This window comes from Lonchura striata, chromosome 2, assembly GCF_050655825.1.
Source record: "Lonchura striata isolate lonStrDom1 chromosome 2, ASM5065582v1, whole genome shotgun sequence".
Taxonomy (NCBI): Eukaryota; Metazoa; Chordata; class Aves; order Passeriformes; family Estrildidae; genus Lonchura; species Lonchura striata.
The window spans coordinates 85,508,436-85,519,070 of NC_140704.1; the positions used below are offsets into that span (position 1 = coordinate 85,508,436).

General features: G+C 39.4%; 1 long non-coding RNA gene across 1 annotated transcript; it reads right to left on the reverse strand.

Annotated features, from left to right (window-relative positions):
• Window positions 1–1,026: 1,026 nt before the first annotated feature.
• LOC110474743 (uncharacterized) lies at window positions 1,027–10,314 on the reverse strand. The gene is made up of 3 exons (XR_014952790.1): window positions 8,571–10,314; window positions 6,414–7,965; window positions 1,027–3,155 (listed from the first exon to the last, which is right to left on the reverse strand). It is a non-coding gene; the product is annotated as an uncharacterized LOC110474743 (long non-coding RNA).
• Between the last annotated feature and the right edge of the window lie 321 nt (window positions 10,315–10,635).

The following is a 10,635-nucleotide window of genomic DNA, read 5'->3' on the forward strand; positions in this document are numbered from 1 at the left end:
GAAAGACAAATATACTTACATATTTTGGAAAAAGCTTTGTGCATGTATTTAAGTGATTTAAAGAATTAGTATCCTGATAAGATCTGTGTGGTTTGAAAACATTTTAGAAACTCACAGAATAACTGTGGGGCTATTATTGTTTCCCTATTGTGCGCATTATCTATTAGGTTTCCTTGTCTCTAATAGGATCATACTCATCTTCATCTTTGCAGAAATGCAATGTTCTCCAATGAAATTATTTAATATTATCCTGAAATCATTAAAATTTTCATACTGCCAAGTTAAAATAAACAGATGTTTATCTAGCCCAATGGTTCCATTGTTTCTTGGTGTTTTCATAATGTGATTTTCACAAATCACAAACATCATGGGACTCATCCCAGGAGATGTTCAAGTGAAAGCAGATTATCTGTAAAACATTCCCCTTTAGAAACCATACCTCCCATGTCATAGTCATTTAAGCAATTTTAAATATCCTGCTCCCTCTGTTTCATCCCTTTTTATCAGAATTCTTCCAGAATTCTTTATTTCTTAAGAAAATATATTTCCATTAATTTTCTGGCAAAGTAATTAGTGGGGTAAATCAGTAGCTAACTCTGACTGCATTATGGTGGTAAATCCTCTGCAGTTCCATTTCAGTTCTGTTAGTGCCCATACCCTCCCGTGTGCATGTAGAATATGGAACTGAAGAGTTGTCCCTGCTCAGAGCATGTTCTGCCATAGAGGGCAGGTATGGAGGGTCCTGCTGACCCCCTTTACAGTGCTAGTTAACAAGTAGTGCCAAATGGAGAGGGCAGTAGCTCCTTCCTGTGCTGTTCTCATTGCCTGCATTTTCTTTACAACTCCACGTAAAGTCTGTTACTAATTCAGTAAAGGATACAGATGTTTCTGTATCCTTTGTGTGGTTGTATTTTCTTTGGAAACATCCTATGGGTCCAACATGATTTCCTTTTGATTGCTACTTGCATGTCCAGCAACAAGAAGGTCTTTTTAACTTTCACTGTAAGAAGGATGGCATCAAGGCATGACATTTCCATAGTCAAGCCACTTCAGAAGCAGAAATTAACAGTCATAAGACACTGAGATAGGTAAATATTGTTATCTCAGCTTTTCAGCTGGTGAAATTGAAATAAGGAGGTCAAGGTCAACATCTCCCAATTTAAAATTTATGGTTGGACTTCGATGGCTAAATTAATGACATTAATTGCAAACTTTTGAAGCCGATAAAATCAAAAAGATGACACATTTTCAAGAATCATGGAAATCTGAATGCTTATTTATATGCCATAAGTGTTATAACCAAGTTAAAAGTTCTTGGTCCAATTATTAGGGCAATGTTAAGTCATCATCAAAGATATCTTCAATCTTTTTAGGTTTTAGAGTTTTGTCTTATGTACAGCTCTAGATACCTGCATTTGCATCTGCCCCCTATGTTTATTTTCATTTATGCAGTATCAAAATCTCATAAGGAAATTTTCCTTAAATACTGTAGTTGCTCTTAAAATGAAGTTGTACTTAGATTTATCTGGTTTGCTTCATTACAGTCTGTCTCACGTTCATGAAGGAACTTGCACACTAAGTGAAGGAAAAATTACCATTCTGTGGGTGGTTGTGGAAAAGATGAAAATAGGCACTTTCCTCATGAAAAGAGGAAGGAAAGAAAGAGCATCTTGCTTTCCCAGAGGAGAAGGAAGGGACAGGGCCAGAGGAGGCAGCTCTCTAGAAGAAGGCTTACGCTCGCCTCCTCTCCACATCCATGCAGTTCTGTTTGAAGGGGCTCCAGGCATGGTGGCAGGTGCTGATGCACCACGAGCTGTAGGTGTGCTTTCACCACATATGGGTAATTTGTTAGTGAGGTGCTGACCAGATGGGTCCCCAACTGCATCAATGCATCGATTTTGTACTCATCACTTTGGGCTCTTAAAAGCTGAGGAGGGGGAGGTTAACTGTAAAACTTGAATGTTTTGTGGTGATTGGCCCTTTTGGTTCTCTCTCTCACATTAAGGCACAGGGCCAAAGCAGAGGTTTTTTCCATTTTCAGCACACATGGCACACAAAATGCAGACATGCTGCCTTAGTAATCAGCAGTGGAAGAAGACAGGTGTTCCTTTAACTTAGCACATGATCTGACTCCCTCTCATGCTGCATATTTCATCTCCTGGCAGAGGAGTGGAGGAGTCAAGTCATGTATCTCCTTTTTCATTAGTGCCTGAAGGAGGCATGTCCTGCCTGGAGGCACGGATCATCCTGATCATGTACTGCCCCACATGTGGCCAATCAATGAGGGGAAGCACAAGCTGGGGGCTGCTGCTGAGGCAGATGATAACTCTCACATCAGAAGCCTGCAGTTAGTATTTTGGCAGCCTGGGAAAGGTACATGTTTTGCCTTAATTATGAGCACAGTTAGTTATATTGCTTGTGAAAGTTTCATTACACTAGTTAGCATATTAGCATTACAAGCAACATAATGAAGCATAATTGGTACATGGGTTCAGTGTGAACTAATTGATCTGAAAAAAATTACATTTCAGAATAAGAACAAAAATAAAAACCTTGATGTTTCCTAGAAATTTCCAGGTGGGATTTTATTTGTAAAATATTAAGATAGAATTGAGGACTTGCTAGCAAGATGATTTAATTTTTTGTTGATTGGTTTATAAAAATGGCATCTTGCTTATCACCCAGAAAGGAGATTTACCTGCGGGGGCCTCTATATTGAGCTTTGTTTGATTGGAGACTGATGAAAATGTTGGTTTGGGAATGAGAGGATACATCATGTTTATAAAAGAGAAAATGCTGCTAGTTTTTGTTGTAAGGGTAAGCACACTCAAGTAAGCTTACTGAGAGAGGGAAAACCATTCTAGTTACCAAAAACTGTCAGCACAGCTATAAGGTCTTGCTGTACAGTTTGCTAACCACAATAGATAAGTTTTTGCCAATCAAAAATAGTGACCTGGCATACAACTTAAACCCCCTTCTGTTGCACTTCTCTTGTTCTTAGCTAAATTAAAAATACCTTTTCCAATACTAAAAAAAACTACATTGATATCTAACATTTAATTTTACAAATTATCTTGTTGCTTACCCATATCAAACCTACCTTTAGAACATATAAACTTTTCCTTGTGTCAGTGCCAAAACCAGTTCCCGTGTTTCTGTAAAAAAAAAAGGTCTACAATTATAGTTGTGAACGTTAATGAAATGCTCTTTAAAGAGCTAACAAATATTGTCATTTAAATGGGCCTTGCTACTAGCAATTTTGGTCAGATTCAGTTGTTTTTATGTGTGCAAGCACCAACATTTTTCTGGGGAGAAAATCCTTTGCTGATGCCATTGGATGACTTCTGTAGCAAGACGCAAAAGTATAAAATGAGCAGAGTCTTTTTTAATGAGTATAGCTTGGATCAAATGCATGTTTTCAGCAGGTGCCACTGGTTTTATACTATACAAGGTGTATAGTATAGTGTATAGTAAGTATTTGAATAGCAGGGTCCTGACAGTCATAAAGTGAGCAAAGTGAACAGGCTTTCCAGGTGATTTCACAGCTGGGAGGCTGAGGAGTGTGGCCAGCACCATCCCTCTGGGGTGGGGAGGAAGGCTGGGGACTGGCCTGGATGAGGGGCACTGAGAGGAGCAGAGCACATAAAACGTGCACCAGAGGGGAGAGCCACATTGCCTCGATGGTCTGTGTCTATCTTCCTTCTCTCCTGGGGTGACAGCAGCAGGTGTTTCCTGGGATTCAGAATTCCTTCTAGTGACATCCTGCATGATCTTCACCCCATTTTATTTACCTCTGCCTAGTAAATCCCTAGTCAGGTAAGACAAATTCTTTATTCAGGTAAGACAAATGTATTAATAACACTTTAAACCACTTCATCTCTGCAAGAAACACAGAGCTGAGAGCTGTGACAACCAAGTTCAACACATAATTTGCCCATTTGAAGGTTTTGCAGTGAGTCATTTTCGGGTGTGTATGCCAAGTGCACCAGCACCAGTGCTGCAAGAAGCAGAGTTTCTTCCTGCGGGGTGGTGTCGGCTCAGCACAGATGGTGCAAATTCCCAGCAGTGAATCACCAGGATTCATGCAACAGGTGGGTTTGCTTCCTTCAGGGATGAAGGAAGAGCAGGAGGGGCAGGCTGAGTAAGGAGACCTCCCCTGTCCAGCACTGCAGCTGAAAATGACACCAGACAGTGACTCCCAGCAGGGTATGAGAGAAAAGGAATTTGAACTTTTCATTAAGTCAATAGCTCCATGCTGTCTAAATGGCATTTAGATATTACATCAGCATTTAAGCTAATTACAAATGTGGAGCAGGGGTACATTTCTCTGGTGGTGCTCCTCTTTGTCTGGCTGGGAAGCAAGGCACAATGTGGGCAAAGTCCCTCATTCCAGAGGAGGGTTTCCTTCTGCACATCAGTGCCAACAGTGTGCCCAGGCTAGAGACTATGGAATAGGGGTTACCACCCAGGTCCACATATCCAGAGAAGCAGACACAACTGGAGTGTAACAGTGGAAGTTTTAGCAAAGGCTGCTGCTGAAAGACACATTAAAGGGCTTGGAAGTGCTTTGAGATCCACTGGGAGTAACTTTGAGAACAAGATATATACTCATGGGAAAACATGCTATGAATAACAAGAACAGGCCATGATCCTGAGTAACTGTCTTGTTTTGCTCATGATGTCTCATGATGTTCTCCTTTTTGCTGAAAGCCAAAGCTCCTGAAATCATCTGCTTAGCTCTAAATGTCACTTCTAAACTGGAAAGATGAGTAAAAGTAATGGTGAGTCTGTTATTTCGCATAGCTCATGATTTTGAAGATAATCTAGTGATTTATGTTGCTGAGTACAGGATCTTTGAAAGTTTGAGTGTGGCAGTCCTTGAAATCTGTGAATCCACTGTTGTGCATTTTCTACCAAATCCTGCACAAATTGGAAGCAGTCCCCAGGTTCATCACCTGTCTGAGCTAATTTTTCTTCAATCTGGGATACAGATCCCACTTTCCCAATGCTTGCTGATGGATACAGTGCAATAATATCTCAATGACTTCTCAGGCCAGCAAATAATTAGTAAAAACTCTGCCTAATTTGAAATTTTATAGTTTGGGATCAGTGTTTTGGAACCTCACTGATATGTGAAGAACATGTGAAGTACACACCTAACATGGGAGTAACATTTTAGTAGTACAAGAAGAACTCCCACATTTTATTGCCCTATTATTCTGATGCATAGGTCAAAATAATCCTTCAGAAATAATAGACAATCCAATCCATAATCCAATAAGTTTTTGGCTAATTTTCTGGATGTGCTTTTAAATTTCGTTCCTGTATTGGAAGCTTTTCAGGTGTGACTTAAGGACATAATAAACTGATTTCATATAGGAAGCCTCTCATAAGTGGGGAGCCAGCATCATTAGCTATAGATCTGTGCTGGACTTTAAGGGAGAAGTTACTGCAGTTTGTGATCAATATCAATCTTTCCATGACAGAGGTTCAGCCACTTGGGGCCAGATATAATTAAGTCGGATTATTATTTTCCCATTAAATGAAACCTTGTTTTGTTACTTAAAAGTTCATGACACTTAGAAAAACTTCCTTAGATTTTAGGAATGGTGCTTCTATGACTTTGGTTTTGGTTTTTTTAGCTAATTCATTTTGCTACAATTGTGCTGTTGTGGCATATTAAAAAAACTGGTGTCATCTCTGAATGTGGTTATTCTGTAAATATTATGTATTTATATAAATATTATTCTGTAAATATCATATTTCAGCCCTTTGAACCAATCTAACTAGTGATCACCAACTGTGTGTTTCTGGTTCTCAGAGAGCCTTGATTTCTTCTTTTCAAAGACCTTGACCCTTTTTACAAAAATGCTGATCATTCACTACTGCAGCTGAAATATACCTATGCTGGACAGAGAAAGCATCTGTGAAATTCTTAAGATAAAAGTGAAGGTAAATAGGCACATATATTAGGTATCTAAATACATTAAAATTGTTTGCCTGCTGTGAATTTTCACCTCCTGTGGTATGCTCTAAATTAGTAGACACTCACAACTCTGTGCATCTCCTTTGAAAAATCTTTTTTAGTGTGAGAAAAAAAAATATTTCACAGTGTGGCATTTTCTTTAAAAAGTCAGATATCACTTCTCCTACTTTTTTTTTTTTTTTTTTGTCTTTTTGCCAGGAAGTATGAAAGTTAAGTAGAGAAGAGTAGTAAAGTAGTTTCTGGACTATCTTCAAAAAATCGGAATTTCTTCCTGACTGCCTTTACTTGTAGCAGACTCCAGTTTTTAACAGCCCCCTCTCCCCTTCAAAAGTGTTGCTTAAAACGTTTTTTTAATCATGATTCCTCGTGTTCTTGGCATTCTGCCGTGGTCCCTGATGAGGCAGTGACACACCATAGCTTTTCCTACCTGTGCCATGTGCTGCAGAGATGGAGCACCAGGGCTCAGCTGCTGTGGGCCAAGATAAGTAAGGTCTTATCCTCTGTGCAAAGCAGCTTCTTGGGGAGGAGGCAGGCAGGCATCACCCGTCTCACTCCATTACACAAGAATTTGTGAGACATCTGTACTTTACATAATGGTACCCAGCAGTCCAGGCAGCATTCCTCATCAGTAGATAAGGTCAGTGTTATCATCCTCGATTTACAAATTCTGAGTCTGACTTTGAAGAAAGGGCATTTTTCTCCTGGTCAGAGCAACGGTTAAAGACTAGACAGCTTGTGCAAAGATTTAAAACACTTGAGCAGTATGCCTGAGTGAACAAGGCTTATCTATTTAGTGCTTAAGACCTGTGGCTGAATCCAAAACATACCTAAATTATCCTTGGGTAACTTTGCAGTCATAAAATTAAATACTGCTAATTACCTTCCTGTCTCTGATGTGTTATATTTTGGGCTACAGAGCAAGCAGTCCCTACAGATTGATTTGCTTAACACTTCACACTAAGACCTTATCTTTAGTTGCATGTAGTCTGTGTGTGTGCACAGCTGTGCAGGTTAGGATTTTCAAGACTGTCTGAACAGCTTTATCTTTTAAAGAAGTGCTTCTGAAAAAAAATTCAGCACAAATTGAAGTTTGGGGAAAATATTTTTAAGCACATCATGGGGGATTTTCAGTCTCACCCTGATACCAGAGGCAGGCTTTAAAGTTGCCACTATTATTTCTTCAGTATTATGCCTTCAGTCCTTTCATAGCCCATTCCCACAAGCCCTCTGCTTTGGTTCTGCCCCTGTAAAAGGAAACAACGGCACCTCCTTTGTGCAGTTCTTCCCGTGTTTTGCCTTTTTGGCTTGCAAAGTCTTGAGCCCAGAGTTCCTGTCTTAAATATACTGTCTGGCTATTCTGCACTCAAATGTTATTCAAGAAATTTGCTGTAGCTTCACTGCAAGGAGTTTGTACTAATATAATATTATTATAGGCTTTTTGATCAGAATTTCACAACATAATAAAAGAAAAATACATTTAGGGAGAAGAGTGTGTAGGAATGATCATTTGTTTGACCTTAATCTGTCATTGACAAAGCTTTCCGGCTGCACTGTATTAGCAGATGGATAATGGGATCCAGCTGAAATTACTTGCACAGTTAAGTACTTTATTTTCTCATTTTCTTACAGTGAGAGTCTCTAAGAACAGGGCTGGCATATAAACACTCAGTACATTCCTGCATAAACATGTTGGCCTCGTTGTTTAGATTGTTTCAGTGAGAAGCTGAGCTGCTGACATCTCTTCTCCCGTGCTTTGGGAGAGGAACAAAAGCTGGAGCCAGGTAGCTGCTGTTGTTTCCCTTGGGGAGAGTGGGGAGTCTGGCACAAAAGTGCAGCACCTCATTTGGGACAGATTCTAAAGGACAGGGGGAGGGAGGTTTTTCACAGACTTCGCTGGATTTTGGATCATCTTCAGGGTTTTTATCTTAGAATAGCCTGCAAAGCTTCTCTGCATTGAGCTTTTCAGTGATGTCTTTGTGCTGTGTAGAAAGAAAGTAATTAAAAGAGAAAATTTACCACAGCAGTAAACAGATTAGAAATCACAAAGTTCAGAGGAAATAGGATTCAGAGATAAAACCAGAGAAAACAATAGAATGAACATTCATTTTGCATGCATATGATCTTACTGCCTATAACTTTTGTTAACAGGTTAAGGAGAGCTCTTGCAAAGATTTTTATTAAAGTGTAAACAATATGAAGAACAAAAATTATCAATGCTGCTAATTACACATCTTCTGATGACTTTGACATCTCTAGAAAGGAATTCCTCATACCACAACAGGATAAGACTGCATAGTTTTTGTCAAGATGACTACTCCCCTAAATGACTCAAATATTATTAGAGCAGAATTAAGTGATGTGCAATTTCTGCCTGTGAGCCAAAAATAGTCTCTCATTTGAACACCAAGATATAGATGGTTATTGATTATGAATTAAAATATTATAAGCAAATTGTGTACAAAGAAAGGGGTGCATCCAAGGGTTTTGTTCATGAATAATGCATTTATTTATTCCAGAATGATATAAAGAAATTTACGTCAATAAGAAAATTCCATTAATGATAATAAAGATGCTTAGTACTTACAGAAATGTTCTTGTGGTAGGAAATTGTCATTTGAAGCTGGCTTCTCTTCTTAGCATATAAACCTGGCATAACTGTTCCCAATGACAGAGGGTAATTTTAATGCAACTAAATTGAAAGAAATTGAAAGGCAGGTTAGATTTGATACTCCCATCTCAATTATATTAATTCTGCTTATATAAACCAGAGACAAAAGAAATTCACTTAACTATGCTTTATTCCTAACAGAATCATGGGTAAATGGCATTCAAAGAAAATTTAAAAGAGAAGAGCAGATTCCCTGCTTAGAGTTGTAGAAGCTGAACAGAAAAGGGATTTTATTTTTTTTTTTAATAAGGAAAATATGCAGCAACCAGTGTATATTATAACAGCCATAAATTTTGTAGGTCAGATGGTGGTTTGGTGATGTCTAGTAAGTCCCTGGTGTGGTTAACTGTGGGAGCACTATGGCCAGGTGGTCGGACTACAGGCAAGTAAAAAACTCTGGAAAGAACACAGCCCTGTGAAGGTAGCACAGAAACAAGTAAGCTATGGCATGAAGTCACAAAGAAATAGAATGAATATTGAATAAAACATGTGTTGAATCAGGAGCCACAGGTATTTCAAAAAGAGACACAAAGCTTTGATCAGTTTGATACCCCTAAATTACTTCCTCCCCTCAGGTGGCAGAACCTGCAAACATAGAAGCCTGGAGTCTTGCTTGGCTGGTAAAAGCCAGGGAATCTCAGGAAAACAGGAAGCTGGACAGGACAAATGCAGGTCTGAACCAATGTAGTTAATCAAACGTTCTCCCTTTATTCGAGATAAAATGGCAGTTTATATAAGCTTCTACATAGTTTACAGTGACAAAGACACTCTGATTGGCACACTAACATTATTTACCTTTTCCTTAAGGTGGCCAAACTTTTCACACTGCAGCTCTACTCTAATTCATGCTCGGATAGCTGATTACTTTGTAATTACCGTAACATAATTTCTTTGTGCGCCACAACTGAATTCTCACTGCATCAAAGGCTTCGAGACCCCATCAAGGCTGCTTATGAGGCCTAGTCTGACTGGGTAGCTCAAACCTGATTCCAAACATAAATTATGACCTCTGTCTCTCAGAAATTCTGTAACAGCTGGTGGCTTGCCCACACCTTTGCCATTCAATTACTCCAGGCCTGAAACAATGTGGTGCTGTGCATGACCTAGTGGAACCTATTAAATTGGGACTGGGATACAGGGCTCGAGCAGGAATTTAAAGACTTGGAAATTTGCTCTAAGGTTCAGTTTTCTCTGCTTGCAAATATGTATGTTTTAGTGAGGGCAGGGCATCCGCAACACTTCTCCTACTGACACTCAATGCACACAAATCAGCTCCAATGACAGGTGTGGCAAATCCTTCTAGATTACTTGTGGCTACACATAATTGATAATAGAGCAGTGGCAGATGGGATATTTTTTATTTAACTCAAGGAAGCAAACAGCATAGGTTATGTCAGCATTAAAAATTACGTACTGTCATAGCAGCAACCCTAAATGTTGATGAGCTCCCTAAATCCATGTTGCATGAATCTTAGGATGACACAAGGCCCAGAGCATTCCTGTATCCTTCAGATGCAGGGAGGGAGGTGGGATGCTCTCTGTCTACATCAAAAAACATCAAGGGCATGAGATTTTTACATGTATATCTGAGACAGTTGTGTGGGCTCCAGCTGCAGTCAGTGGAGTCTTAAAAGGGGAGTCAGTGGAGACTGGATGTGACTGCTCTCCACTGACAGCATTAGATGGATCCTACACCTGGCCCAGATAGAGGTACTGCGTTGTGGTCATCAAAAATTCAGGAATAAAAGCCCTACCCAGCTTGTCAGCAGTTAACCTAAATATTAAAGCTCTACCAAGGCTGCAGAACTCATTGGCACAAAGAGGGATAGTTACATATTTCTTGTACAATTGGACGCTGTCTTATTTGAACATTACTGCTGGTCAGAGCTGGTCAGAACCCATTAAAGGGTAGAGAAAAGGTGCTAAAGATTATGCATGTGAGCTGTGAGTGAGTAAGAGATGGTGAAACTAGGTATTCCCT